The sequence below is a fragment of the Gorilla gorilla genome, chromosome 2, assembly GCF_029281585.2.
Source record: "Gorilla gorilla gorilla isolate KB3781 chromosome 2, NHGRI_mGorGor1-v2.1_pri, whole genome shotgun sequence".
Lineage (NCBI taxonomy): Eukaryota > Metazoa > Chordata > Mammalia > Primates > Hominidae > Gorilla > Gorilla gorilla.
The window spans coordinates 183,925,263-183,952,602 of record NC_086017.1 but is presented as its reverse complement, the minus strand read 5'-3'; the positions used below and the strand labels follow the sequence as shown (position 1 = coordinate 183,952,602).

General features: G+C 39.0%; 1 long non-coding RNA gene across 1 annotated transcript; it reads right to left on the bottom strand.

Annotated features, from left to right (window-relative positions):
- Positions 1 to 11,825: 11,825 nt before the first annotated feature.
- LOC115933976 (uncharacterized) lies at positions 11,826 to 14,571 on the bottom strand. Its single transcript, XR_004069810.3, has 3 exons — positions 14,447 to 14,571; positions 12,738 to 12,932; positions 11,826 to 12,093 (listed from the first exon to the last, which is right to left on the bottom strand). It is a non-coding gene; the product is annotated as an uncharacterized lncRNA (long non-coding RNA).
- Positions 14,572 to 27,340: the final 12,769 nt, after the last annotated feature.

The following is a 27,340-nucleotide window of genomic DNA, read 5'->3' as shown; positions in this document are numbered from 1 at the left end:
CCTGTTCACTCCCCTGCCCTCCACATCACCATACTTTCACACACCCTGGATATTCCCTGCAGGGCCCCAGCATGTGTAGATTATGCCCTGCTCTATTCTAGAGGATGACACTCACATCCTGTCCATCACACATCTGCCCATTCCTTACGAAAATTTGCAGACAAATAGCAGTCAAGTGTCCTGAAGAAGCAGCACCTTTTTCTGCTTCACTGGATTTGAGACATCAGTATGTATTCACCCACTTCATCCTTGGGCCTTTAAACAAACTGCCATTTACAAACTAGGTTCAAGAGAGCGAAATGGTATTTTAAACATAATGCACATGTAGTAGTTACCTCCTGCAGCCGACTTCCCACTCAGTACGTAGGCCTTTGATTGGAGCTGTTCCTCATGGAGTGGATTTGCGGGCCCAGCACTTTCTCTTCCAACCCTGGTTCTGGGTCCAGAAGATATACTCTCAGGCAGTTCTAAAAATTAATCAAGCTTGGATGTCTTCTCTCCAGATCCTGCATTTCTGGCACAGAAATTTGTCTCAGTCTGAGTGAGAGGATGCCAGGCAAATCCACAGCACTAAATGTGGCTCCAATTAACAGTATCTTTTATTCTCTCCTCAAAGGGAGGTTGGCCCCTGGATCTGTCTCCTCGTAGGCATTGAACAGTATGTGCGTAACCCTCAGAGTGGAGCAGAAAAACACTTCTTGTTTTGTTTCTAGATTTACTATTTTGAGTGGATTTAAGAAAAAAAAACGCTTTTTTTATTATTATTTTCCTCGCTTCCCAATGCTTTTACTTCAGGTACATGCACACAAACATATAATAATCTCATCACACACACACACATATCACCTATGTAAAACAGGATTTAACCATTTAACAGGAATGGCTATGCATGTAACAGCCTTGGGAGTCAGAATTCTCTGGATGAAGTAAACAATCATCCATCAAGCATTTATTGAGCTCTTACTTAAAACTCAGCTTATTGACACTACAGGGGAGGCAAAATCCTTGCCGCAGGATAGGAATGGAAAGATGGCAAGGGACTTACTCTACTTAATCTCACTTTTTAAAATCTGTAAAATGAAGATAATAATGCTTACCTGCATAGAACATTAGCTAATTGAAATAATACACATAAAATCTCCTAAGTAGCTAATAAATGTTCAATAAATACTTATGGAAGGCCCACTACACTAATTAATAAGACAAGCATTGTTCCTGCTTTCATGGAGCTTTTACTCTTATTAGACTCTTTTTTCCCTCTATAGGTTCTAGAGCAAAGGAGCAACCAGTGGTGGGCTAGAGGCAGCTTGTCCTGGCTTACAAGAGCCAATTATTAAATATTCAAAACCAGGCTGGGGATGGTGGCTCACACCTGTAATCCCAGCACTTTGGGAGGCCAAGGCAAACACATCGCTAGAGGCCAGGAGTTTGGGACCAGCCTAGTCAGCATAGCAGGACTCCCTCTCTCCAAAAAGAAAAAATAATAAAATAAAAATAACCTGGCATGGTGGCATGCACCTATAGTCCTAGCTCCTAGCTACTCCAGAGGCTGAGCCTTGAGCCCAGGAGTTCCAGGCTACAGTGAGACACAATTGTGCCACTATACTCCAGTCTGGACAACAAAGTGAGACCCTGTCTCAAATAAATAAACAAATATTTAGAACTAGTTGTTAAACCATTGGTAACTTGAAGTGTGAACTGCTTGTTAAACTATGGGTACCTTAAAATGTGGGAGTATTTATATCATATAAATCAACAAACCCTACAAATCAGGCTTCTTTTTATTTGTTTCAGAAAGCCAGTTTTCCAGCACACCTTTGGGAGTAATAATATGAAAGAATGAAGAATATAGCATGGTGGTTAAAAAGAGGGGCCAGACATGGTGGCTCATTCCTGTAATCCCAACACTCTGGGAAGCCAAGGCAGGAGGATCGCTTGAGCCCAGGAGTCTGAGACTAGCTTGGGTAACATAGTAAGACGCCCTGTCTACAAATTTTTTTTTTTTTTTAATTAGCCAGGCACAGTGGCACATGCCTGTAGTCCCAGCGACTCAAGAGGCTGAGACGAGAGAATTGCTTGAGCCCAGGAGGTCAAGGCTGCAGTGAGCTATGATCACACCACTGCATTCTAGCCTGGGTGACAGGGAAAGACCCTGTCTCAAAATATTTAAGTAAATAAGAATCTAGAATTGGGCAGACAACAATTAGTATTCTAGCTCTACAATCTATAAGCTGTGAGACTTTGAACAAGTCATCAAGCTCCTCTGAACCTAATTATCCTCATTCATTAAGTGGGATAATAATGTAACTTAACTCACTTTAGTGTGCTCAAGTTGCCATAACAAAATACCATCGACTGGATGTTTATGGTTTTCTCGCATTTCTGGAGGCTAGAAGTCCAAGACCAAGGTGCCAGTCTAGTCATTTCTGATGAGGGCTCTCTTCCTGACTTGCAAATGACAGCCTTCTCATTGCTTCCCCATGTGGCCTTTCCTTGGTGTGTGCACACGGAGAAAGAAATCCATGTCTCTGGTGTCTCTTTTTATAAGGACACAAATCCTATCAGATCAGGGTCCCATGCTCATGACCTGATTTGACCTTAGTTACTTCCACAAAAGCCCCATTTCCAAATATAGTCAGATTGGGGGTTAGGGCTTCACCATATAAATTTAGGGGTGGACACAAGCATTCAATCCAAACACTACCTCCTAGGTTTATTCAGAAGGTAAAATGAGATGCAATATATAAATACAGTGCTTCCGAAGTACTCAATAAATATTGCCTATGATTACTACTACTTGTTAAATACGTGTATTAGTCCATTCTCTAATTGCCATAAAGAAATACCTGAGACTGGGTAATTTATAAAGAAAAAGGCTTAATTGGCTCATGATTCTACAGGGTATACAGAAAGCATGATGCTGGCATCTGCTTGGCTTTTGGGGAGGCCTCAGGAAACTTACAATCATGGCGGAAGGGAAAGGGAGAGCGAGCACCTCATGTGGTGGAAGCAGGAGGAAGCGGGGGTGGGAGGTGCCACACACTTTTAAACACCTAGGTCTTATCAGAACTCACTCACTATGTAGTACCAAGGGAGAATGGTGCTAAACCATTTATGAGAACTCTGCCCCATGATCCAATCACCTCCCACCAAGCTCCACCTCTAACATTAGGGATTACAATTCAACAAGAGATTTGGGCAGGGACAAAAATCTAAACCATATCAATACATGAGTCTGGCTTTGTGGGGTGGTGGGAAGGGATGTTAGAGAAGGCAAGCCTACAGGCAAACAATCAGGCTGTTGGAAAACCCCAGACAATTAAAATCTAGACAACAACAGATCTTATTAAGTAAAAAATTAATAAGATATAGAAATTACCAGGTATGAAGTCAAGAAGAAGAAGAAATGGTCAGAAATAGCTCTACAGAGTCTGGGTAACTAGAAACTAGAAATTGATGAGAAAAGATGCTCTAAGATAAGAATCAGATCTAGAAGATGAGAGAGAGCCACTGAAACAATTGAGAATTTAATATAATGGCCAAAAATATCTATTATCCAGATATTTCAGTTTATGACAATATGTATTTATTGATCAAATATTTATTGCGTTTCTACTATGTACAAGGCATTGTAAGGGATGCAAAAATGATCCAGAATGTAGACCCTGGGCTTGACGTGCATATGGCCTATTAAGGGAGAGAACATGAAAAGAAAATTGTCATGCAAGCTTGAAAGAGATTCAAATTAGGTGCAATGGATTTTCAAAAGAAAGGGAGGTGGCTCCATGCTGGGAAAGATTAGTATTTCATGAAAGCAGAGGTATGGGGCAAAAGGATAGATTGGATTTGAATAAATAGGAAGATAGGGATTCGGGTGGAGAAAGGCATCCTCAAAGAGACTTCCCTCTGGCATGAACAAACACACTGAGGTGAGAAAATACATTCAGGGGGCAGTTCATTCAGCCAAAGCATAGAAGGTCGACTGAGGAGTAGTAAGAAATCAAATTAGAATGCCATCAAAGATCAACAACAAAGGATCTCAAAATCTATGTTACAGAATTTAAACTTGATTTAGTAGATAGTTGTATGTCCCTACTATGTTGCTCAAGTAAATATAAACATCTTTCACCCACCCATAATTGATATACTTAGATTCTTACATTCCACAAATCTCTAAATAATCTTTCATCAGCTGTGCTGACTTTAAGGTGCCTGATTCCTGGCATTCATCCTCTTGTAAGTCCCTCAGCAACCAAACTGCTCAAGATGATCCCACATTTCCCAACTTTTGGAAAACTAAACATCTTTAGCCTTTAGCTACCTTAGCTTTTCAAACCTCGGAGCTTCCTCAAAAAGATGAAGTAGAAAAGTCCAGCTACTCTCACTTGTGCAGGGTAGTGCATGAATGAGTTTTCTTAGTTAGCCAGGGCTGCCATAACAAAGCATCATGGCTGGGTGGCTCAAACAACTGAAATTTATTTTCTCTCAACTTTGGAGGCTGAAAGTCTGAGATCAAGGTGTCAGCAGGGTTGGTTTCTGCTGAGGCTTCTCTCCTTGGCTTGTGGATGGCTGCCTTCTCCCTTCCCTACGTGTGCTCGTGGTGTCTCTTCCTCTTCTTTCTTTTTTTTTAGATGGAGTCTCGCTCTCTTACCCAGGCTGGAGTCCAGTGGTGCGATCTCAGCTCACTGCAACCTCTGCCTCGTGGGTTCAAGCAATCTCCCTGCCTCAGTAGCTGGTATTACAGGCGCCTGCCACCACACCTGGCTAATTTTTATATTTTTTAGTAGAGATGGGGTTTTGCCATGTTGGCCAGGCTGGTCTTGAACTCCTGACCTCAGGTGATCCGCCTGCCTTGGCCTCCCAAAGTACTGGGATTACAGGTGTGAGCCACCGCACCTGGCCTCTCTTCCTGTTCTTAAAAGGACCAAGTCATATTGGATTAAGGCCCACCCATATGATCTCATTTAATTACCTCTTTAAAGACCCTAGCTCCAAATGCAGCCACATTCTGAGGTACTGAGAGCTAGGACTTTAACATATGAATTGAGGGGGATGGGTCAGTGGGGAACAGTTCAGCCCATAACATTATTAAGCAAAAGAAAGGGAAGTTAAGGTTTTTGACATATCAAGAATTTTGGGAAGATCTCTTCTGAGCCCTACTCTCCACTTTCTTCTCACTGAAAGTGTCTGGGAAGAGAGTCAGAGGAAGAGTGGAGGCCGATGTGTCTGCGCTCCAGGCCACACACATGCACACCTAGTGTCTTTCTCAAAGCATCTGGGCCTCTTACTACCTTGAAGTATGTGCAGGTACTTGCAAGAGGCCTAGGTGCTTTTGAGAAAGACACTGTGAGATTGTGCACTTCTGGAGAGCATTTCCAGAATTTTATTCATGTCCATACCCCTAGCACTTAGCCTCTGGCCTAACACAAAACAGGCACCCAGTCAATGGTAGTTGAAGTGAGTGAGGGAAGGGAGGAGAGAAAGGAGACGGGAAGTGTCAGCAAGATGATGGGGCCAGGGCTTTGGCACTGAGACCTGCAAGGCTTCCTTTACTTAGGTGCTGCCGGCCTCCATGGTTAGATTTGGAGCTTAAAAAGAAAGACCATAATCGAGAATCATCTTTATATTCTTCCAGACAAAATGCCTAACATAGAATCAAGCACACACTGAACATTCAATATATGTACATTAAATTGAATTTCCTCAGTGAAGTGAATCTTTCTTTCACTTTTAGGGAGGATGTGTAGGTAAGTCATACTTTTAAAAATCCACAGGTTTTTGTAGATGAGTCATTCCTAAATACAAGACTATAATGAGTTTATTATTATTATTATTACTATTATTATCATTATTACTATTTCTACCTCTTGTGCACCAGAATACTTAAAGATCCCATGGGTAAAGGAGACCAGAGTCTTTGAAAGACTCAAAACTAAAGCAACTTGCCTTCACCTTCTCTCCACCACACTACCAAGAATTAATTACCTACTTTGGGGGAATGAACAGAAGCATTATTCCATGTAGAATGGGAAAACCAGGCCCTCCGGACTCAGAGGGCTTCAAAGCTGAGCCTGCTAAGCTGCATCAATTTGAGGAGGATTTAAATCCTTTACCCTGCTTTCTATGTCAGTAGTGAGTCACAGTTAGATGAGAAGGTAGTCTGGCAATGACAGGAAGCATCTTGCATGAGGTTAGTTGACATAATCTATTCTAGATACATAAACTCTAAAGATGGCGGTCATATCTCTGGTGTTAGCACACTTTTGAATTATTATTTAAAACAGGCATTATAGATTAGAAAAAAAAGCCTTCGTTTAAAAACAGATGATTTCTCTTAATTTCTAGGGAAATTAGAAATGCTCTAATGCTGCTGCTGATAGAATTAACTTCTCCTATTAATATATTACAGGGTTGATGCTGTGTCATTTGTGCATTATAAAAACCCCAAAATCCTCAAGCACTCTGAACAGTAACAACCCGAGCAAACTGAGCTGAGAGAGCTCCTTTGCCCATGTCCCTCATCATGTTCTACTTCCCCTCTTCTTCTCTGCACCGAGCCCTCTCTAAGGCAGTCACCCATGTAAAGAATGCAGAAGCCCCACAAAGGCAATGTGTTCTTTCCCTTTGTAACAATGGAATCTTAAACTGTTACCCAAACCTAGGAGCACACCAGTTTTAAAGATCTTCAGCACACTTCGTAAGTGGTAATCAGGACATAGGAATTCACTGATTAATTCAACAAAGTTTTCTTGAGCATCTACGTTATGCCAAGGGTTGTGCTTTCAGAGGTACTGGTCAGAGTCCATCACCACGAGTCTGTGGCCACCCCACTGTGGCTCAGACCTCACATACACAAAGGGCCAGTGTAGTCCCATCAAACATATGTTTGTAAAGTCTTCCCAAAGACACAGTGACTAGACTGAAACAACATGTTCTTCATAGTGCCTATAGTACACTTTGAAATAGGGTTTTTAAAATCAATCTTGTTACTATCTTGTGAAAAGTTTATTTATAGTACACTGTATTTTGGTGTTAAAAGAAATAATTGATCATATATATACATATACAAACACACATATTTTTTAATACAGCACAATTTTTAATCCTATTTTGACATTTCTCCATTTGTATATATACTGGGTGCTTCAGTACGTGGAAATGGTCCAAGCCTCTCTAAGAATATAAAATAATAAAGATAACATGAAACCATGGTGATGATGCTTAAATCATTTCAAAATAACAATTACTATCCTTTTCTTTTAAATCTCCACTAGAGATTTCTTACTGACTCTTTTTATAGTGGCCTGATGGCATTTCACTGTGGTTTGAAATTGCATTCTGCTTCACTTTAAGTCCCTCCTGCATCAGTTTCACTCCATTCTTTCTTGAGCTATTGGTGTAAATGAAGAACTTACTTACCGTCATTTATACTGGCTATTTCTTACCTTTTTGCAGTGTATGTGGACAGAGTACTTTGCTCATCATGGGTGCTGAACAAATGTTACTCAAATTTAACCAATCAAGTCAACCTAATCAATATACAAAAAAAAAAAAAAAAAAGAAACTATTGGCTATTGAACAAACTACTTCTTCCAAAACATTTCATGTATATTATTTCACAACATATCTGTTGTTTTTATTTTCTCTGATTATACGGCTGTAGAAATTGAGTCTCAGAAAGGCTAAGTAATTCATCTCCAAGGTCACACAGCTAATGAATTACAGGGTTGGAACTTATGCCCAAGCCAATCTGTCCTCAAAAGCTATGTTTTTGGCTCTAGCCTAGGCAATATCTCACCTTTGCTTCTGGGGCAGGATTTGGCTGCCTTTAATTGCCAACAGATTCCACATGTATTTTCTAATGAAAACAATTCTTAAACTATGAGCAACTCTACAGGAAATTTGAAAAAATAAAGAGCAAATTTGGAGAGGTCAGAGCTTTGAAATTTTTTTCCATCATATTTCCTGAAAGTAATTGTTCAGGAAGATAAGGTTGTACTTTCCAGTAAAGCTGTGACAGTCCCAGAAATGCTGACTCACTTGTAATGTAATGTCATTCCTGGAACCATGTCCCATATAAAGTGGCCTGTCAGAGTTCTAGTAGAGATAAAAGGGCCTCGCTGGTCATGGCGCCTCTCCCCGCCACTGCAGCCAGCATGTTCACAAGACACCTTCTGTCTGCTTGATGCTTACATGATAAGCCTGTGTTAAAGATGCCAACACTTCTCAAGTTGCATTTGAAAATATATAGCTACCAAGGCATTTGTTTCATTTAAAACGAACAAGATTTAGAATTAATAATTTATTTTAATGTCTCTTTAATACTTTAGCATTTCATTTTTGGACTACTTTGCCCTGCTTCATTTCCTTGACACTCACTTCCATAGAGTTCTGTCCCACTAACATACAGAACAGAAAGCAGAGCTCTGGCCAACTCTGTCTCTCCAAAACCACCTGTCCAATAGTTTTTGCTCTCCTTCCTGGGACAAGCTTTTGAAAGATTTATTTCCACTCTATTACTTAGTGTCTCCTTTATCCTCTGCCTTCAACTCATTACAAGAAAATGGTCCCATTCATGCACCTCCAAAGAGTCATATTAAATGGATGTTTTAATTCCTTTTTCTAGTTGGTCTCTGCAATATTTGATACCAATCACCATTCTCTCATCTTTCTTTTTGAGACCGAGTCTCGCTCTGTCGCCCAGGCTGGAGTGCAGTGGCACGATCTTGGCTCACTGCAATCTCCTCCTCCCAGGCTCAAGCAATTCTCCTGCCTCAGCCTCCCAAGTAGCTGGGATTACAGGCATGTGCCACCATGCCCAGCTAATTTTTTTGGTATTTTTAGTAGAGACAGGGTTTCACCATATTGGCCAGGCTGGTCTCGAACTCCTGACCTTGTGATTCACCCGCCTCAGCTTCCCAAAGTGCTGGGATTATGGGCAGGAGCCACCGCGCCTGGCCTCATCTTTCATATAAAAGATGAAACTTTTATATTTCTTGACTTCCTTACTACCATTCTCTTCTCATTTTCCTCCTATTTATTTGGCCAATCCTTCTTGTTTTCAATTCATATATCATTTATATCATTCATCCTTTTTTCTCTTGCATCTTAAATATTAATTGTCCAAAGGATCCTGCTTCTGCACTTTTAACTCTACATTTTCCCTGGGTGACCTCATTCTCAAGACTTCAAATGTCCCCTTTGTTTGGTGTCTGCCAAATACTGAAATCATCATGAAGACAAGGATCACCACTTATATTGGTCTGGAGTATAGTAAATGACTAATACATGTTTATTAAACACATTAGATATCTATTTGCAGCCCAGGTCTCCTTCCTGAATCCCAGATAGCAGATATGTACATCTGTACATGTGTGTATAAATATCTACTTGTTGGATCACTCCACCTGGTGTCCTGCAGACATCTCACATTAACTTATTAAAAAGTAGCTGATTTTTCACTGGCCCTGAACTTCTTTTTTATCTTTGGTTTTCTATTTTAGTAAATGGAACTGTGAAAATCAGAACCCTGGAAGCTGTCTTTATGTCTTTCTTTTCACCGACATACCCTTCTTCCATGTCCAGTTATTCATCAAATCCATTTCTTTTTCTCTTGTAAACCTTTCCAATCTATCCTCTCTACTCCATGCACTCACACTGCCACAACTTTAGTTCAGAGCTTCTTCATTGGGCTACTATCAGAGCCTCCTAACTGGTCTCACTATCTTCACTCTCTCTCCAGCTCCTGAACACCCCAATGCATCCTCTGCACTGCTGTCAGAATGCTTTTTTTCTGAAAACAAATTCAATCGTTTTCATGAAAGACTCAGTGCAAACGCGATTGTAGCCTTGTAGCAGAATTCAGACAACCTTCTAATGGGAAACAGACCTGGTTCAGAAGCACCCTAGATTCTTGTATTCTGTTCATGCTAAGGCAGTGGTGCTTGTGCCCTATTTCTAACCAATATACTTATCTTGAATAGTACTTATTTCACTAATTTAAAATTATTACTAGCATCCCTCAGGCTGGTTAATAAACCCTCTAGTGCTAATTGTGATTGCTGAGAGTTAAACATTTAGAGTAGCTACCTGATTAGAGTCTTTCAAATGCTAACTAATCTCCCCTAGAGTGTGTATTTCTGATTAGGGTTCTTCAAATATTAGCAAGGTGCCCCTGGAGGTAAGGTAAACTAACTAAACACACACATATGTGTCATACTTTCTATGCTGAATGATATTGAACTAAATTACAGAAAACACAATGCCTTATTTTATGGGTCCCCACATGCATGCCTGATCTGCCTACTGGGTAATTAAGCACTGAAGAATAGATATGCAACAAATGTTTTGTTAATGAAAAAATAAATTATTTTACTAATTCATTAGTTATAAGGACAAAGACTCTTGATGTGGAATCAGAATTCATTTCATCAATACAAGCTTCAAACTTCCATTTCTCTGGCAGTAGCTAATATTAATCTGAACCTTATAAAACTGCCTTCATTACAGTTCAAAAAAGACACAAATATTGGCAGTTTTATATAGTTCAGTCTTCAATGATGCTTCCAAGCCACCTTCAAACACACAAAGAGAAATTCGGTTAAAGCACTTGTAAGAATGAAGTTCTATCCAAATGCTTCATAACGAGGCCCTGCGAGGAGAAGCAGATACCTACCTCTCAGTGTTGCCAGCACCCTCAACCTTATTAATATTCTTAATCATTCATCAGGGGGTGGAGCTGCTGTGAAGTTGTCTCAGATCAATTAAATCTTGGGAGCTTCTGAGGTGACATTCAGATTCGTGGGAAGGTGAAAGAAAATCAATTTTTACTTTTCAGTTTCCAGGTGTCCACAGATTTCCTGGTGTGAATAGTGAACTCTCATTTCCAACACAAAGGCAAAGATGGCCTCTCCTTTCAGGGCCATGGGCTGATTGCTGAAGTGATGCAGGGAAGAATGGGAGCCCCAGGGATCTTGCCTTGCCATTACTGACACTGACACAAAAAGAACTATTTATTTCAGGAGTTAGAAAAAGGAAGGGACAGAATTCCTGTTTCACCAATCCTTGAAGTAAAATTACCTTGAGAATTTAGCCTTCAAACAAGGGGGAGAACACAAGCCTTCATTATCCAGCCAACACGTGAAGGGAAGAAATGCTTTTTGAGGAAGAATGTCATTTCAGAGGGGGAAGAGGAAGGAAAGATGAGTCAAAGTTGGGCAAAGTGAATTCCAGCATTTAGCTAGCAATCACCCCTAAACTGCCAGACTAAGCTACTGTAATTCCTGAATGGCTGAGTCAAAGCAAAAGAGCAGGTAATTAGACAACAAGCACTAGAGCATTGAGAAACTTCACATTTCCAGGGTTTGCACTGAGAGCAAACTGGATATATGTGCTATGCTTTTAATATATTCTGCATCCTAATTACCAATCAGGGCTGACTTGTCAGTCATCCTACCTATAATGCATAAAGCACTGGAACATAGAAAAAAAATCAAGTTCAGAAAATCAACTATGCTTATATTTACATTCCCTCAAGACAGAAGCGTTACAAAAACTGCCGAAATATTGCCTATCTCTTTACAAAGGAGCAGAAAGGAAGGGTGAGGTTGCAATTCAATGTAATGAATAAATCACTGGCTGTTTGGGGAAAGGTACAATAGCTGAATATTTATGAGACTGGTGATAGAAAATGCATCTCAGATGGTCAGCAACTGTGGAAATATTTTACCATTTTTAAAGAGCATAGGAACAAGTACATGCTCAAAAAATTCTCAAAAAATTTAGAATCATCTTTTACATATAGAGAGCTAACAGAAGACGTTTTAAAATTCAGCCTTTTTATTGGATAGTGGTTGCTAGCAAGGGAATTTTTCCTCATACTCAAATAGCCACGAGTGTAACACTACACTCAGATGAGAGGCGGTGTATAACTTCCTTCTAGCCTTCTCAAGATGGTAGACTAAACTCATTCTGTGTCTCCCCTTTTTCAGTTCATGTTCAGTCTTCAACCAAAGCACCTGCATTCCATTATCACCAGTCCACCGAACCCAGTTCTGCCAAGGTCCCCAAAGATCTCTTAATTTCAAATTCATTCTGTGAGATGGAAGAATGAGATTAAGAAAATAAAAGTGCAATTCATTGCGTATTTCCCAATACTCATCTTAACAAACTTCCCTGTGGTTGTTGACACTTCTCCCCTCTTCTGGAAACCCTCTCATTCTTGGTTTCTGAGGTTTTCACTCTTCATTATCCCTCTGCCTCTCTGGTCATCCCATTTATATCTCTTTTTTGGACTTTTCTTTATCTACATGTATCTTAAATATTGGTACTCCTCACTTCAGCCTGCACATTTTCTTTGAGTGATGTTCACTACTATCTCTACGGCATTAATTGCCACTGGCAGGCTAAAGATACCTAAATCTTCACCTCTTATTCAGATCTGGTACTTGAGCCTCAGGTTCAACATCCAACTTCCAGACAGACATCTCCACCTAAATATTCATCAACATTTTATACACAGTATGTCTAAAATGGAAGTGATTACCCCTCCCTGACTTCCAACCCTGCTCTTCCTCTTGCTCTCCCTCTGCTGTTTGCTGCTTGCCATAGGCAGCTTCTGAGAGAGTCCCCAGTAAATCCCTTGTGCAATACCCCCCCTACACCCCCCACCCCCCACCCCCCCTCCCCCCCGTTGAGTGTGAGCTGGACCTAGTTCCTTGCTTCTAACAAATACAGACCTTATTCCAATTCCATCAATTTCTGCTCCAGGATCGAATCAAGGATCCCACACTGCTTCCTCCTCATTCTTCTCCACCTAATCTGTGGCAGCCCCTCATGTTTTTCTTGTCTTTAATGTTCTTGACAGAGTACTGGTCAGTTATGTTTTAGAATGTTCCTCAATATGAATTTGTCTCATGTTTTCAACATTATTCCTTTTGGGAAAGAATACTACGTAAGTAATGTTTTCTCTTTCTCAGTATATATCAGAGGGTAAATGAATCATGCCTTGACACTAGTGGTGTTAGCCTTGATCATTGGCTAATGTAGTATCTACAAGGTTTTTTTCTCTCTAAACTTCTCATTATTCTCCTTGAAATTAATGAAGATAGTTTGAGATTGTGGTAATATTTTCAAACTTTTGCTCAATGATTTTAGCATCCCTCTTATTTAGTGGATCTTACTGCTGTGTTTACCTAGTAATAACTTTGTATGTCCTTCACGTCTTCTACATTTGTTAATTGGAATTTTTCTATAGGGAAGAGCTGTCCCTTCTCCCTATACATTTATTTGTTTGGATTATTTATAAGTGTGGAATTCAGGATATTTATTTATTTTATTGGTTATAATCCTATATTATCATTATATATTTGATTGCTCAAATTGCTACATGTTTGGCCATCAGGAGCTCCTATGTCCTTAGGACATGACCTCGTTCGTTTTTTTTTTTGAGCGCTTTCTTATTTTCTGGTACCACACGATGTTCCAGTCTCATCTTTTATATTCTCTTTCCCAACTCTAGCATCAACCACTTTTTCAAGGAGCTCTGCTTCCTTTTTTTTTTACTTGGAGAATAGTATTTATAAACTAAGATTCTGCCAGTAGGTATGCTCATGGCTACTCGGGTATCACTCTCAGGCCCTCTCAGTGGACAAAGCTAAGAAATATATATATGAATACTAACCCACACATACACACATCTATACTTATTTCTACATCTATTTGTGTGTGTATATATGTACATATATGTGTGTGTGTGTGTGTGTGTGTATATATATATATATAAAATCATGAGTACATATCGATACCTCTGATACCAATCCAACATCATGACATTCATCCCGTGCTTCCCCTTCATTTAACTGTGACTTCTTTCTCCAGCAGTGAGAAACCTGGCTCTCATTATCTACAATACATTCACTTATTTAATAGTGCACATATAAGGTAGTTAAACAGTTACTAATCTATACATATAAGAAGCAAATTTCCAGATAACAGTATTTGTATACAGTTATTTTTCTCTTTAGTCTCACAGTATCCAGTCAACATATTATTTTCACACATTCACTTCAGTGTGATTATGAATTAATTTGTCACACATTAGGTTCATTTGTTACTGATTACATTCCATTTTGGGTTTATCCCATTTCCTGGTTGATTGTAACTATTTATTAGGGAAAAAGCATGTATGTGAAACATTACTATGGGTCTGAGTCAAAACTATATTACAAATATACTCAGAAACATGTTTCTTCCTCTTCCTCTCTACTAATCTGCCCATATTCACTTCTTCTCATATTTTTCCCACCAACTTCTGTAGGTAACCAGCCTCTAGTTTCTCACTTATCTTTCCTGAATTTCTTTTGCACACACGTGCAGATCCGTGTGTATTTTCTTATGCTTTTATATCTAGTTCTTTCTCACATGAAAGGTAACATGTTATATATACCCTTTTGTGCTTTTCCTTCTCACGGAGTAGTATGTCCTGGAAATCATTCCATATCAGCTCATGGAGATCCTCCTCATTCTGTTTTACAGGAGCATAGTACTCCATTGTGTAGGTGTGCTAGAATTTCTTCAACCACTCCTCCGAAGTGCTGAAATTTAAGTTGCTTCCAATATTTCTCAGTTACAAACAATGATACAATAAATAACTTTGGTATATACATTTTTGTATTTGGGGAAGTATATAGTCACGGTGGATCCTAGCAGTGGGATTTCTGGGTCAAAAAGTAAGTGCATATGTAGTTTTGTTAGGTATGAACAACTTGCGTTTCACGAGTGAAACATTCTTACCAGCAATTTGTGAGTTAGTATCTGTGCCCTCACAGCCTCACTAGCTGAATCTGTGGACATGCTATTTAATTTTTGCCAGTCTGATAGTGAGAAACTGTACCTCAGTATTTATCTCTAAGTATAAGTGAATTTGAATAAGTTTTTCATATATTTGAGGGCTATATATTTGTGTGTCTGTTCATGGTTTTTCTCTAATAGGTCTAGGTCCTTCTTCTCTCCATTTCTCAATCTCTGTATGTATGTCTTGAATATTTTCTCCTGGTTTGTCAGCTGTTTTGGTGTTGTTTAGGATGTGTGCTTTTTAGTCTTGAAAGTTTTTTAAAAAAATTTTTATGTAGTCAGATTTCTCAATCTTTACTTTTATTGACCTTGGATTCTGAGTAATGATTAGAGAGGCTTTCCCTGCACCTTCTACAAGGTAAAAAAGGAATTTACCCACATTTTCTTCGCATTCTCATATGCTTTCTTTATTCACATTTAAATCCCTAACCCTTCTGGAGTGATTCTTGTGTATGGTGTGAGATATGGATCTAATTTTTATCTCCTTTCAAATGGCCACCCATTTGTCCAGCACCATTTATTTAAAAGCCCAGGCTGGATGGCACCTAATAAACTAATTTTTAAATCTACAACAATAAGGAAAGGAAAGGAAGCCATGCCCTAGAGTACATGCCGAGGAGGGATATTTTATAACGATTTTTAAAAGCCAATTTATCAAGAATACACAACAATCTTAAATGGGTATCAACTGCCATGCATTTCTTGACTTCTTTTCTAATCTAACAAAAGTGCTATGGCTCTCATTTGACATAAGAGTTGGGCTGGAAAAAATCATTTCTTTATTTGTTCTTCTGGAATTGTTTTCCATTTCAACCCACAGAGTCAGAGGCATAATACAGAGCTTCCAGCCACAGCTACAGTAACATCTTGACATCCATGACATACTTTAGGTCCTTAGAAAACAGCTGGATATAGTATTCATTTAATTCTTCCAGCTGTTAGTTTTTCTCTTTTGCCTTTGGCTTTTTAAAATTTTACCAGTTCATTTCCATTCTCCTAGAAAAGCTTCAGACACTGAAAACATCAATTTGTTTTAAAGGGAGTGGTTCTGGGATAGGACTTTTTATTCTGAAAGACTATGAAAACCCAAGCAAAGCAGCTCCTGGCTACATTATACAAGTGATTCAATTCCAAGTTTGTCCTGCGTACTTCTCTGCCTCCCACCCTGCAAAACATTGAGAGATGAATCATTTAATTTCATAAACACTTGGTGTTAATTACTGGATGATGAATTTTGCTATAAGTAGGATCAGTTTGACACTTAAGAAATGCTGCAAAATCCAGCTTTTAAGGTGTGCATGAGGTAGGTAGATTAAGTAGCTAGGATTCATACCAACAGATTTATCCATACCTCTGAGCTGCTGAAATCAGTGAGTCAGCCAGAGTCTTCACTTCATGTTTGTGAAATGTCTTTCCTCCAGGGAGTTCTCCTCACATTCATTATCTCATTAATCATCCAACTATTTCCCTTGGAGAAAGAAAAGTGGGGAAACATACGTTCTATTAGCTCTTTTATTCCCAGGAGGAAATATTGAGGCTTAGAGAGAACAAATAACTTCCTCATCTGTAAAATGAGTCCTCTGGCCCACTCCATGTATTTTGCCCTAGGTGCTTGGTAAGGATGAAAGATTTGAGAAGAGCTTTACTTCTTAGGAAAAAATAATTACATTTGGCTAGTCAGGCAAATTATTAGAGGTTGTACCACTGTAACTTGAGTGAGAATTTTAATAAAAATGAAAATATATGGTACAAGAACCTATTGCTCTTTTGTGGCTCCTGATATTTATTTTTCTGGTATGTCATGGTTACAATCCCAAATAATGAGGCTTCTGTAGGTTAGTCACCATTTGAAGGTATTGACATGCTTATTATACACATGAAGGAATGGAATTAATTAACATTTTGGGGATACCATCTTTGCATATGAAATTTTATTTAGTCTTGATAACAACCAAAAAAAAAAAAAAGAAAGCATTATTATCCTTATCTTACAAGTAAAGATACAGAAGAAACTTACCAAGGATATCCCAGCCAGTAAATAGCAGAGCTGGGATTTGAATCCAGATCTTTTGATTTTTAAGTATATGTTTTCTCTAATATATGAAGTATTCACCAGAAATGACATGTTTCATCTTAATTCAAGTTAATTCCAACATTTTAAATTATGTAATTCACAACATCGGCATGTGTCTGTATTTGTTGTTTTAAAAATATTGTGCTTCTAGATAAGACAGGAGCATAATCTTCGCAACCACAAGCAGTGACTCTGCTTGGCAACTGTGAAAGCACATTAACCTCATGATCTGAATTCAGTAAACCTGGGTATACATCAGGCTACTTGCTGTTTGATCATGTTAAATCTCTGTCTTAGTCTGTTTGGGCTGCTATAACAAAATATCTTAGACTGGGTAATTTAGAAAGAACAGAAATCTATTTCTCACAGTTCTGGAGACTGTAAGGCTCAAAATCATGGCGATGGCATGTGGCTGCTCTCTGCTTCCAAGATGGTGCCCCATTACCGGATCCTCCTGCATCCAGCTGATGGTGCCCTCTTGCTGCACAAGAGGATGCTGTGCCCTCACATGGTGGGAGGGATGGAAGGGATAAGAGAGAAAGAGGCAGCTCCTTTGCACCTTTTATAAAAGCACAAAACCCATCACTCCACCTTCATAATTTAATAACTTCCTAAAGTCCCCACCTCTTAAGACTATTACATTGGTGATTAAGTTTCAACATATGAATTCTGGGGACACATTCAGACCATAGCATTCTCTAAACGTAGTTTGCATTTCTCTAATCTGTGAATAATAATAATTACCTCAAAGGTTTTTGTGAGGATTAAATGAAATGAAGTTTATAGAGTTTTTAGCATAATGAATGGCACATAGCTCTAAATTAATAATACTACTACTGTTAATAAACAAATAAATTATACCCTTGGGAAAATAAGCAAAGAACATACCAGAGTAATTCACAAAAGAAATGCAAATGGACAATTAATGTCCAAAAAATTATGTTCAATTAGAGGAGCAATAAAACATATCAGGAATAAAGCAGGTCAGCATTTTTCACTCAAAATATTGGTAAGTAAAAATAAAAAATAATATCCAGTACTCAGAAGGAGGGAGGAGCTGGCACTCTTGTAGATTGCCAGTAAAGAGTGTAAATCTATAAAATCTTTTTAGATGGCAACTTGGCAATACATATCGAAAGTTTTAGAATGCCCATATATTCTTTGATTGAGGAATTTCACCCAGAGGAATTTATTCTGAGGAACTTCAAGTACACTATAATAAATGTACAAAGAATTTCATGACAAAGACTGTATGCATATTAGAAGTTTGAAATGATCTTAATGTTCAGCAATGAGGAATTGATTAAATATATTATGGTACATAAATACTGTTAAATGTTTTGGGTTATAAAAAGAGAGACTTATTCAATTTGTCTCCAGTAAGTCAGTACCTATTGGAACTATAAATGGCACAAAAAGAAGTCGAGAGTCTTATCTACATGATCATGCTTCATGGAACCAAATACAATTCCCAGAGGAAGTGCAAGTGCAACCATCCATGAAGACCTCCCAAAGGCTAAAATTCAGAGAATTCGAGAGCTATTCAAAACCCAGCAGCTTAAAAAACCAGAGTATCTGTTCTCCTATCATCACCCTGAATTTGTTCATCCTGACTGCATCATGACTCAGCTCTACCTAATTACTCCTACTCTACCTACAAACCAACTATATCCTCCCCTGTGCTGTATGATTTAGCTTACAATAATCATAATTTTCTCTTACTCATAGCATCTACTGCTTTATTTTCCTCCTGTCAACCTTTTCCATGAGGGTATTCTATCTTCTGCTCCCCTTATCACTGACTAAATCCTTGTATATATTATATAAATTCTCAAGGGAATATGATTTTTTGTATTAATTGCTGATACAGTTTGGCTCTGCATTCCCACCCAAATCTCATCTCTTTGTAATCCCCACATATCAGGGGAGGGGCCGGTGGGAGGTGATTGAATCATGGAGGCAGACTTCTGTCTTGCTATTCTTGTGATAGTGAGTTCTCACGAGATCTGGTTGTTTGAAAGTGTGTGGCACTTCCCCTTTGCTCGTGCTCTCTCTTTCCTGCTCCACCATGGTAAGACGTGCTTGCTTCCCCTTCTCCCTTCCCACATTATAGTAAGTTTCTGAGGCCTCTCAGACACGCTTCCTGTTAAGCCTGAGAAACTGTGAGTCAATTAAACCTCTTTTCTTCATAAATTGCCCAGTCTCAGGCAGTTCTTTATAGCAGTGTGAAAACAGACTAAGACAACTGCCGTCATCACTGACTGGGCAAGCTTTTGTGACAGCTGTCTCCTAGGTCAGAGGTCACTGGAACATTCACACGTTGACTGCCCTTGGAAAGGTCAGAAGTTGAAAACAAGCCACATGTGGAACATAGGTGTGATTTGTTCGGCTTGCACTTTGTTGGCCCACACAGGAGATAAGATAATTTCTTTTTTTTTTTTTTTTTTAAGACAGAGTCTCGCTCTATCACCAGGCTGGAGTACAGTGGCTCAATCTTGGTTCACTGCAACTTCCGCCTCCCGGGTTCAAGCAATTCTCCCATGTTCAAGCGATTCTCCTGCCTCAGCCTCCTGAGTAGCTGGGGCTACAGGCACGCGCCACCACGCCCAGCTAATTTTTGTATTTTTACAAAAATTTTTATTTTTAGTAGAGACAGGGTTTCAACATGTTGTCCAGGATGGTCTCGATCTCTTGACCTTGTGATCTGCTCACCTTGGCCTCCCAAAGTGCTGGGATTACAGGCGTGAACCTGTTTAAACCTTCCTATGCACCTGCATAGTAACACTTCCAAGGATTTTTGCATAAATATACTGTACAAAATATCAACTACATAATTATTTCATACTTAATGGGCTTTTTAGTGGGTATGTTTTTATGTAATATGCAACAATACAACAGAATATCTAATAGAAATTAGTTTTCCTTATGTACTATAGCAGGCATAATTTTTAATATAAAATAAAAGCTACTGTGTGTTTTAAAGTTATGTCATAAATACAAATAACATTTAGTTAAATAAAATAAGCAAACATGGAAATTTTACAAAATGATTACTAACCAAATAAAGAGACGTTTAGAGAGAGGGAGATGGAGGTTGCGGGCAGGTAGATGTTAATACTGCTCAGTCGATGTGAAGCCGAGTGGGAATGAGCTGGCAGAGAGTGAGTGGAGCGTCAAATGCCTGTGGTTCACCTATTTTCAAGTCCAAGGATCTTATGGACGCTCATCTCTTTTTGGATCTTGAGACACTAGAGGTGCATGGCTATGAACCATTATCTGTAATGGCAGATAAAGTTATGGACCAAAACAAAACAAAACAAACTTTGCAAAAACAAGTATTTTATCTGCATAATTTCACGTTTCCTAAAGACCCAGCAATGAGCATTTATTGTTCCTCTTCTTTCCCTTCCTGGGCTGTAGAATGAGCAACTAGTTGAACAAGTTCCGTGGTCATACGTTAAGGTCTTTTTACCATCCACTTCACTAAATCTAGCCCTCTTCACAAGATTTAGGATTTTTGCTTTGCGTTAATCACTTCCCTGAAACCTTGGAAGTCAGCAACATATTGCAGTACTAGTTTCTCCCATAGTCCATTCATTGTTTGTTATGATACATGCCAAACCCAGTTGATAAATGTGAAGACCTTCTGAATGTCAAAACTCTTCTATAAATTCTGTGCTGAAACAGTGTTGCCTGCATCATCACACCATATATCAGCATATAAGTGCCACATACTGCATCACCATCTGCAAACAATATGCCTTGAAGGCTGTAGTGACTCAGGTCCAGAGGCTATGATAATGGCATCATGCTGGAAGGCAAAAAGTCCATTGCGATATTATCTCCATAATTGTCAACACTAGAAGGACATCTGGGAGCTTAGTCTATTATCAAAGGAGCCTTGTTTGCAAGTTTTCCATCCGTGTGTACTCTGATGAATAGAGACAGTTAGCTCCTCATGTAATCACTGAACGCTGCCTTGGTCATCTTATCTTTATGAGCTGAATATTACACAGCAGGCAATTCACTCTCCCTTAGTCCCTAAAAGGCACTGGGGCTTTTGAAGTGATACACAAGCAGAGGTTTTAGCTTAACTTCACATTCACTTAAAAGTAGTGTTAGACTACTTTGGATGCTTTATGTTCTGGCATTTTTGTCTTCTTTTCTGAAGTGAACGTACAAGATGGCATACATTTCCAAAGTAGATCAATTCCATCAACATTAAAAATTTGCTGTGCAGTTGAATCACCTTTGTCAATAGCGTTCAGCAATTCACAGGCTCGTACTTCTTCACAGGCTTTTCAGCACTCTTAGAAGACATTTTCATATAATAATGTGGGAATCTGATACGATAATGCACTACATGTTGAAACGGCAAGCACAAGATTCAGTGTTATCAAGAGAAGAGCTGAGAATCTACCGCAGCCACTCTATTTTCTCCCCAGAATTTGTGCACAAATCAAACAGTCTTACTGCTGTGACAATGTAGATTTGTTATAACAAGTTTTCCTTTCAGATAGTGAATTTAAGAAAAAAATTTTACAAGCTCTTAAAACAAATATTTGGATAGTGAGATTCAGATGGCAAGGGATGTCCATTACAGTATAAGGAGAATATAAAAGGACATAAATCAAGGTTAATAGTAACCATCCCTGAAAGTTGGGACAGAATCATTTTAATAATTTTTCTTTTGGTTCCTCAATGTTTCTAGTCTATCTAAAATGAATAGGTATCAATTTTATAGTTTAAATGGAGAATATAGATACATTACTAGATTGAAATGCCATCTACCTAGACTAACACAGTATTTCATGCCTACATTGTTTTGAGCCTCAAAGCAGAAAAGCTCTTCAACAATATTTCCTACACACTTATACTACAAGATTTCAGTAAAGATCGAATAAGATACTAAATGGGACTCTTTTTGCATCATTTAAGAAGGCAAAGGAGGTGTCAGAAAACTAATTTTTTAACCTTTAGCTCAATACCACATAAAGGATATAAGAGGCCCTTATAGAAGAGGCCTTTGTAGAACAGGCCAAGAAAGAAAATTAGGAGAATGTGCTCTCACATTTTCCCTCCTTCATCCACTGAGGAGGAAGAAAGATGTTTCCCTTTTACCTCAAGCTTAAAGAAAAAGGCTTTCAGGAGAACATTTATAGAGCTTGATAAGGGTTTCCTGCAATGTGTAGGGCACTGGTGTCTGACATACCCTGGAGGATTTACCCCCTGAGATAGGAGAACCCAGAAAGAGGCGAGGCTGGAGAAGGCTCTCCCTACACATGCACCAATAGAGAGGCATGGCACTACCAGGCAAGTAAGGTATTTCCTGTCCCTGACTTCTTCTGTCTTCCCCAAGTCAGGGGAAACTGAGACATGGCGGTGGAAGGTAAGGGTGTAGCAAGGAAGGAGAGAGAGAAAATGGTAAGACCTGGAAAGAAGCAAGACGCCTTCTTTACCACCACAGGCTTCCAACTCAACCTGGGGGAGGAGAAAAGTTTCACTTCACATGAAGTACGGTGTTGATGATCTCAGTGGACTGAACAGAATGATGGCTACAAGGAGACTATCCCAGTGAATGAAATTGAATGGAAACAGTGGTTTTTGTTTTCTTTTGTTTTTTTTTGTTTGTTTGTTTGTTTTTGAATAAGAAAACTGGAGCTGGCCACGGTGGCTCAAACCTGTAATCCTAGCACTTTGGGAGGCCGAGGCAGGCAGATTACCTGAGGTCAGAAGTTCGAGACCAACCTGGCCAATACAGTGAAACCCCATCTCTATAAAAAATACAAAAAAAAATTAGCCGGGCATGGTGGCGGGCACCTGTAATCCCAGCTACTCAGGAGGCTGAGGCAGAAGAGTTGCTTGAACCCGGGATGCAGAGGTTGTGGTGAGCTGAGATTGTGCCATTGCACTCCAGCCTGGGCAAAAAGAGCGAAACTCTGCCTTGAAACAAAAAAACCAAAAACAAGCAAACTAAAAAAGAGTAAGAAAACTGGGAGATTAACTTTCATAAAAAGGGTGGGGAAAATCTAATGGCATTAAATGGTTAGCGATTGTGGTGTGGGAAGTGGGAGAATAAAGTTGCTTATAATCCTACCCTATGGAGTTCTGCTCGTTCATATTACTAAAACTCCTACGTGCATCATATTGCCATCTTTACTGTAAAGAAGTTACGAAGTACATCATTCTCTACATTTCACATATGTGCTTTACTAGAACCCACAGGAAGTAATTCGCCCCAGTCTTTTTCCAGCAATAGTTCTCCACAGCAAACTGTTTTTATGCTGTGTGCAATGTGAATTAATGAACTTGACCTGCTGGCTGTGGAAATGGTTTTGGTCAGCCGTTAGATGCTCAGAATAAAATGTGTGGTACATCCTAACAAATGCACTGGTCACTCTGAAGTAACTTTGGGTCCCAATCTCAATCCCAGCTTCATCCTACCATTCCTACTCTTTTCCTCATTGTTCTTATTTATCTTTTTGTGTAGTATGTATTTATGTAAGCCATCTCAAATTCTTTCTGTACTGTGGCAGGGCAATAAATACATTTATCACAAATGCCTATAGACCTAGCTTAAAATAATTTGCACTAAAATTAATCTTGAACATAATTTAACTTTGTTCTAGTGATAATGAAGATGCTTTGGGGTCTTGCTTTGCCTTAAAGACATCAATATGAACATCCATTTTTATTGTGCTAAAAGTGTGATTAAGCTGATAGAGGACTCCAATTAATAATGGTGGATCTGATAATAAAGTTTTCTCTGTGTTATTAGCCTGGGTTGGGTAGGAGGTGGCGAATAAGGTTCTGAAATCATTTTCTTTAATGTTTAGGTATCTCTAAGTAAATATTCATCTATGTGTAAGCCATTTAATTTTAAAGAAGCAAATGCTGTTTATACCTGACAATGCTATTTGTACACATTTAAGATTATATACATATATATACACACACATACATACATACATATATATATATACACACACATACATACATATATATATATACACACACATACATACATATATACATATACACACACACATACATATATACATATACATATCACTTTGACTATTTAGGATGTGGACCAAATAGGGTTTCTAATTCAAACTGCAGTTTAAGCACAAATGATTATCCAATAATTCCAAGAAAGTGTGAAGAAATAATCCGGTAGAAGTGGACAGAAGGGGGATACATCAGTAAGCAAGAGGTTTAAACACATTTCTAAGAGATGGAAAGAAGATGGAAGCCTGTTGAAAGATGAAACCAAATGAGAAGCAAGGACCCAGAATTCAGAAAGGAGGGAAGGAAGGAAAGAAGGAAGGAAGGAAGGGAGGAAGGAAGGAAGGAAGGAAGGAAGGAAGGAAGGGAAGGAAGGAGGGAGGGAGGGAAGGAAGCTGTTAACATTGATTGCAGACAGGCTCCAAGTTCAGGGTCAGAGGTACAAAGGGGGGCAAAGGGAGCTGAAAAGAAGGGGTTAATTAAAATTCTACTACACAACACTCTGGGAGGGGGAGGGAGAGGGTTATCAAAACAGGAGAAAGGAGGAAGGTAATAAGAAATAGCAGGGTAAAGAACTGTACGAGAAAGTCATGCCCAAAAACCATGGAAACTAAAATGTGACATGATTTTGAGCAATTGAGAGAATTAATAAGAAATAAAAATTAATTAGAACTGGATGCAAGGATCATTTGGCTTTGACTGGTACCAAAATTGAAACATCCAATTTATAATCCTAAAGCATTAATTGTCTCTATAATGAACAATATTCACTTAGTCGTAATAATGTAAATATCGTATACTAATTTTCAGCTTTTGAATTAACCTACAAACCAAACCTGGGAAACTTAAAAACGTTACATAGCAGAATGTAATTGTTATCAGGAGACACAGAGTGAAAGGGGAAAGGTGAAGTGCAGGCAAGGCTAGGGGCTCTAACAGCCTCCTCTATGGGGAGCAGCAAAGCATACTCTTGACTGCACAGATAATACAGCCATCCCAGTTCTACCACTTAACTGATGACTTTGAACAAGTCAGTTTCATAACTGCTCTGTGCCTCAGTTTCCATGTCTCAAAATGAGGATAATAATTATCTGTTATGAGGAGAAAATGAATTTATTGTATGTGAAGTGTTTAGAACTGTGCCTGGCGTACAGTAAGCACTCAAATGTTTAATATTATCTAACACCATTAATATTCAAATCTAAAAATCACTTTTAAATAAAAAAAAACAATTGTATGTTGGGAGGTGGGAGGAGAGGAAGGGAGGGGAGACATAGCTTAAATAGACTAAACACTTTTCAGCTTCTCAGAACTTCAGCTAATAAGTGATGTCTAAAGCTGACAGCTGAAGAAATAGCAGTGTTTTGTATTTCAAGTCAGAAACACTTAAACCAGAAATAATTACAAGCATTTATTTTTTTCTAATTAAATAAATAATTACACAATTATTCTTTTTAAAATAAAGTTATCATACATTTGGCAATTCTATGAATGCTGAAACCCCCAAAGCCAAACAGATCAAGCTGAATCTATTCTTTCACAAGAGAAGTCAGTCTGCCAGCTTTAGTTGGAAGTGAAAAGTAATCTCTCAGCCTACAATATTTTCCCAAGTCTTTGCTGCACTTTCCAGGGTGATAGCAATGCCACACCTCTTGGCAGCGAGACTCCAACCTTGGGGAAATATAATATTAGTGCCGTATGTCACAGTTTCAAACTGCACTAAAATTCTACTGGCCCTCGGCCCAATTTCATATGGCTCATGTGTCTGCTTCCCAGCTACAGCTTGTGGGGGCAACTTGTGTGGAAGGCTAAGAGACTCTCTCTAAGAGATGGCTACATGGGTTATCAGTCTTCACACTTGTTGAAGGCAGGTGATCAGTGAAGGGTTATTACCACCTGTAGGAATGCGACAGCTCTTCGGACCCTTCTGGTCTCTCAGAGCTGACGCCTTTTTCATCTCTTTGACCAACACTCCTCCATACAATGATTATAATCTGTATTCTTCCTAAGGCGCATCTTACAGGAAGATGTTAGATTAACACCTTCTGGAGGGACTAAAACCCCAATGATATTTAAGCATACATTGAAGGTGGTTATTCTTCATTTTAGTGATAAACTTGGTTCTCTTTCCCTGTATACAGCTTTGCAATAGATAGTGAAACAATGTCAACAGTTATTGATCACCTACTATTTGTCAGGTTCTGTATTAGGAGTTGACAATGTAGTCTAACAGATAAATCAGACAAAAATGTAATGGAATGTAGTAAATTCTATGATGATGATAAACATAGGGTGCTCTTGGAACATACAGGAGGGAACTAACTCAGCCTGGGAAGAAGAGTAGAACATCAAGTAAGGCTTGCAAATAAGGAGAAAATAGGCAAGCACGAAAGGAGAGGAAGGTCACTCTAGGTAGAGGGTACAGCACAGATAAAGAGCTGGGAAGGGTTTATATGGAGAAGTTCTACTTTTAGGGAGGTAGAAAAGGGCCAGATAATAAAGGGAGGGCTTCTATGATGTGCTAAGGAGAGTATATTTTTCTGAAGGTCTCTAAAAGGGACATCAAAACACTTCAGGCAGAAAAATAATATAATCATTTTGCTTTAAGATTAATCTAGCAGGAGTACAGGAAGATCAGTTGAAAGGTAAATCAGACATGTCTTATGGGCCACTTTAAACCCTCTCAGCCCCACCTCTTCCTACTGGAGCCACTGCTGGAGGATGTGCCACCACTTCTCACTCCTGTCCCACGAATTTCTGAGGCTTTGGAGTATCAATGCCTCTGGGCATTCATGCAAGTACAATCTGGAATTGCCAGGGACTTACTATTATTGGACCGTTCTTGAGCAACTGGGCTGGAAGCTGAGTGATCAATGCTTCTCCCTTTCACATCCCAGATGAAAAGTTCCCACAGGACTCAGCAACAGTGGGTTGTGGTAGTGGCTAACCCGATATAGCAAAACCGTGTTGGCATTCCTTCCTTCTCTGTTTCTTCACTTCAACTCCTCATGATAAACAACCTCTAAATAAACCTAACACAAGTCTTTGTTCCAGATTCTGCCTTTATGGAACCTAGTTTAAGAATGAAGGTTACCAGATAAATCCAGGAGAAAGTCATGTGTACAAGAAATAAGGCATGGTAATGAAAATGGAGACAAGGGAATGGATTATTCATTCATAAGATCTTAAGGATGTGGAATCAACACCTTGGCTATGAGGAATAAGGAAGAAAGATAAGTCTACGCCTAGGAGAATTCTCAGGTATCTGACTCAGGTGGTGGAGTGGATAGGGATACCATTCACAGAAAGCCATACAGAAACAAAATAGCCAGGCACAGCAGCTCACGCCTGTAATCCTAGCACTTTGGGAGGCCGAGGCAGGAGACATTGCTTGAACCCAGGAGT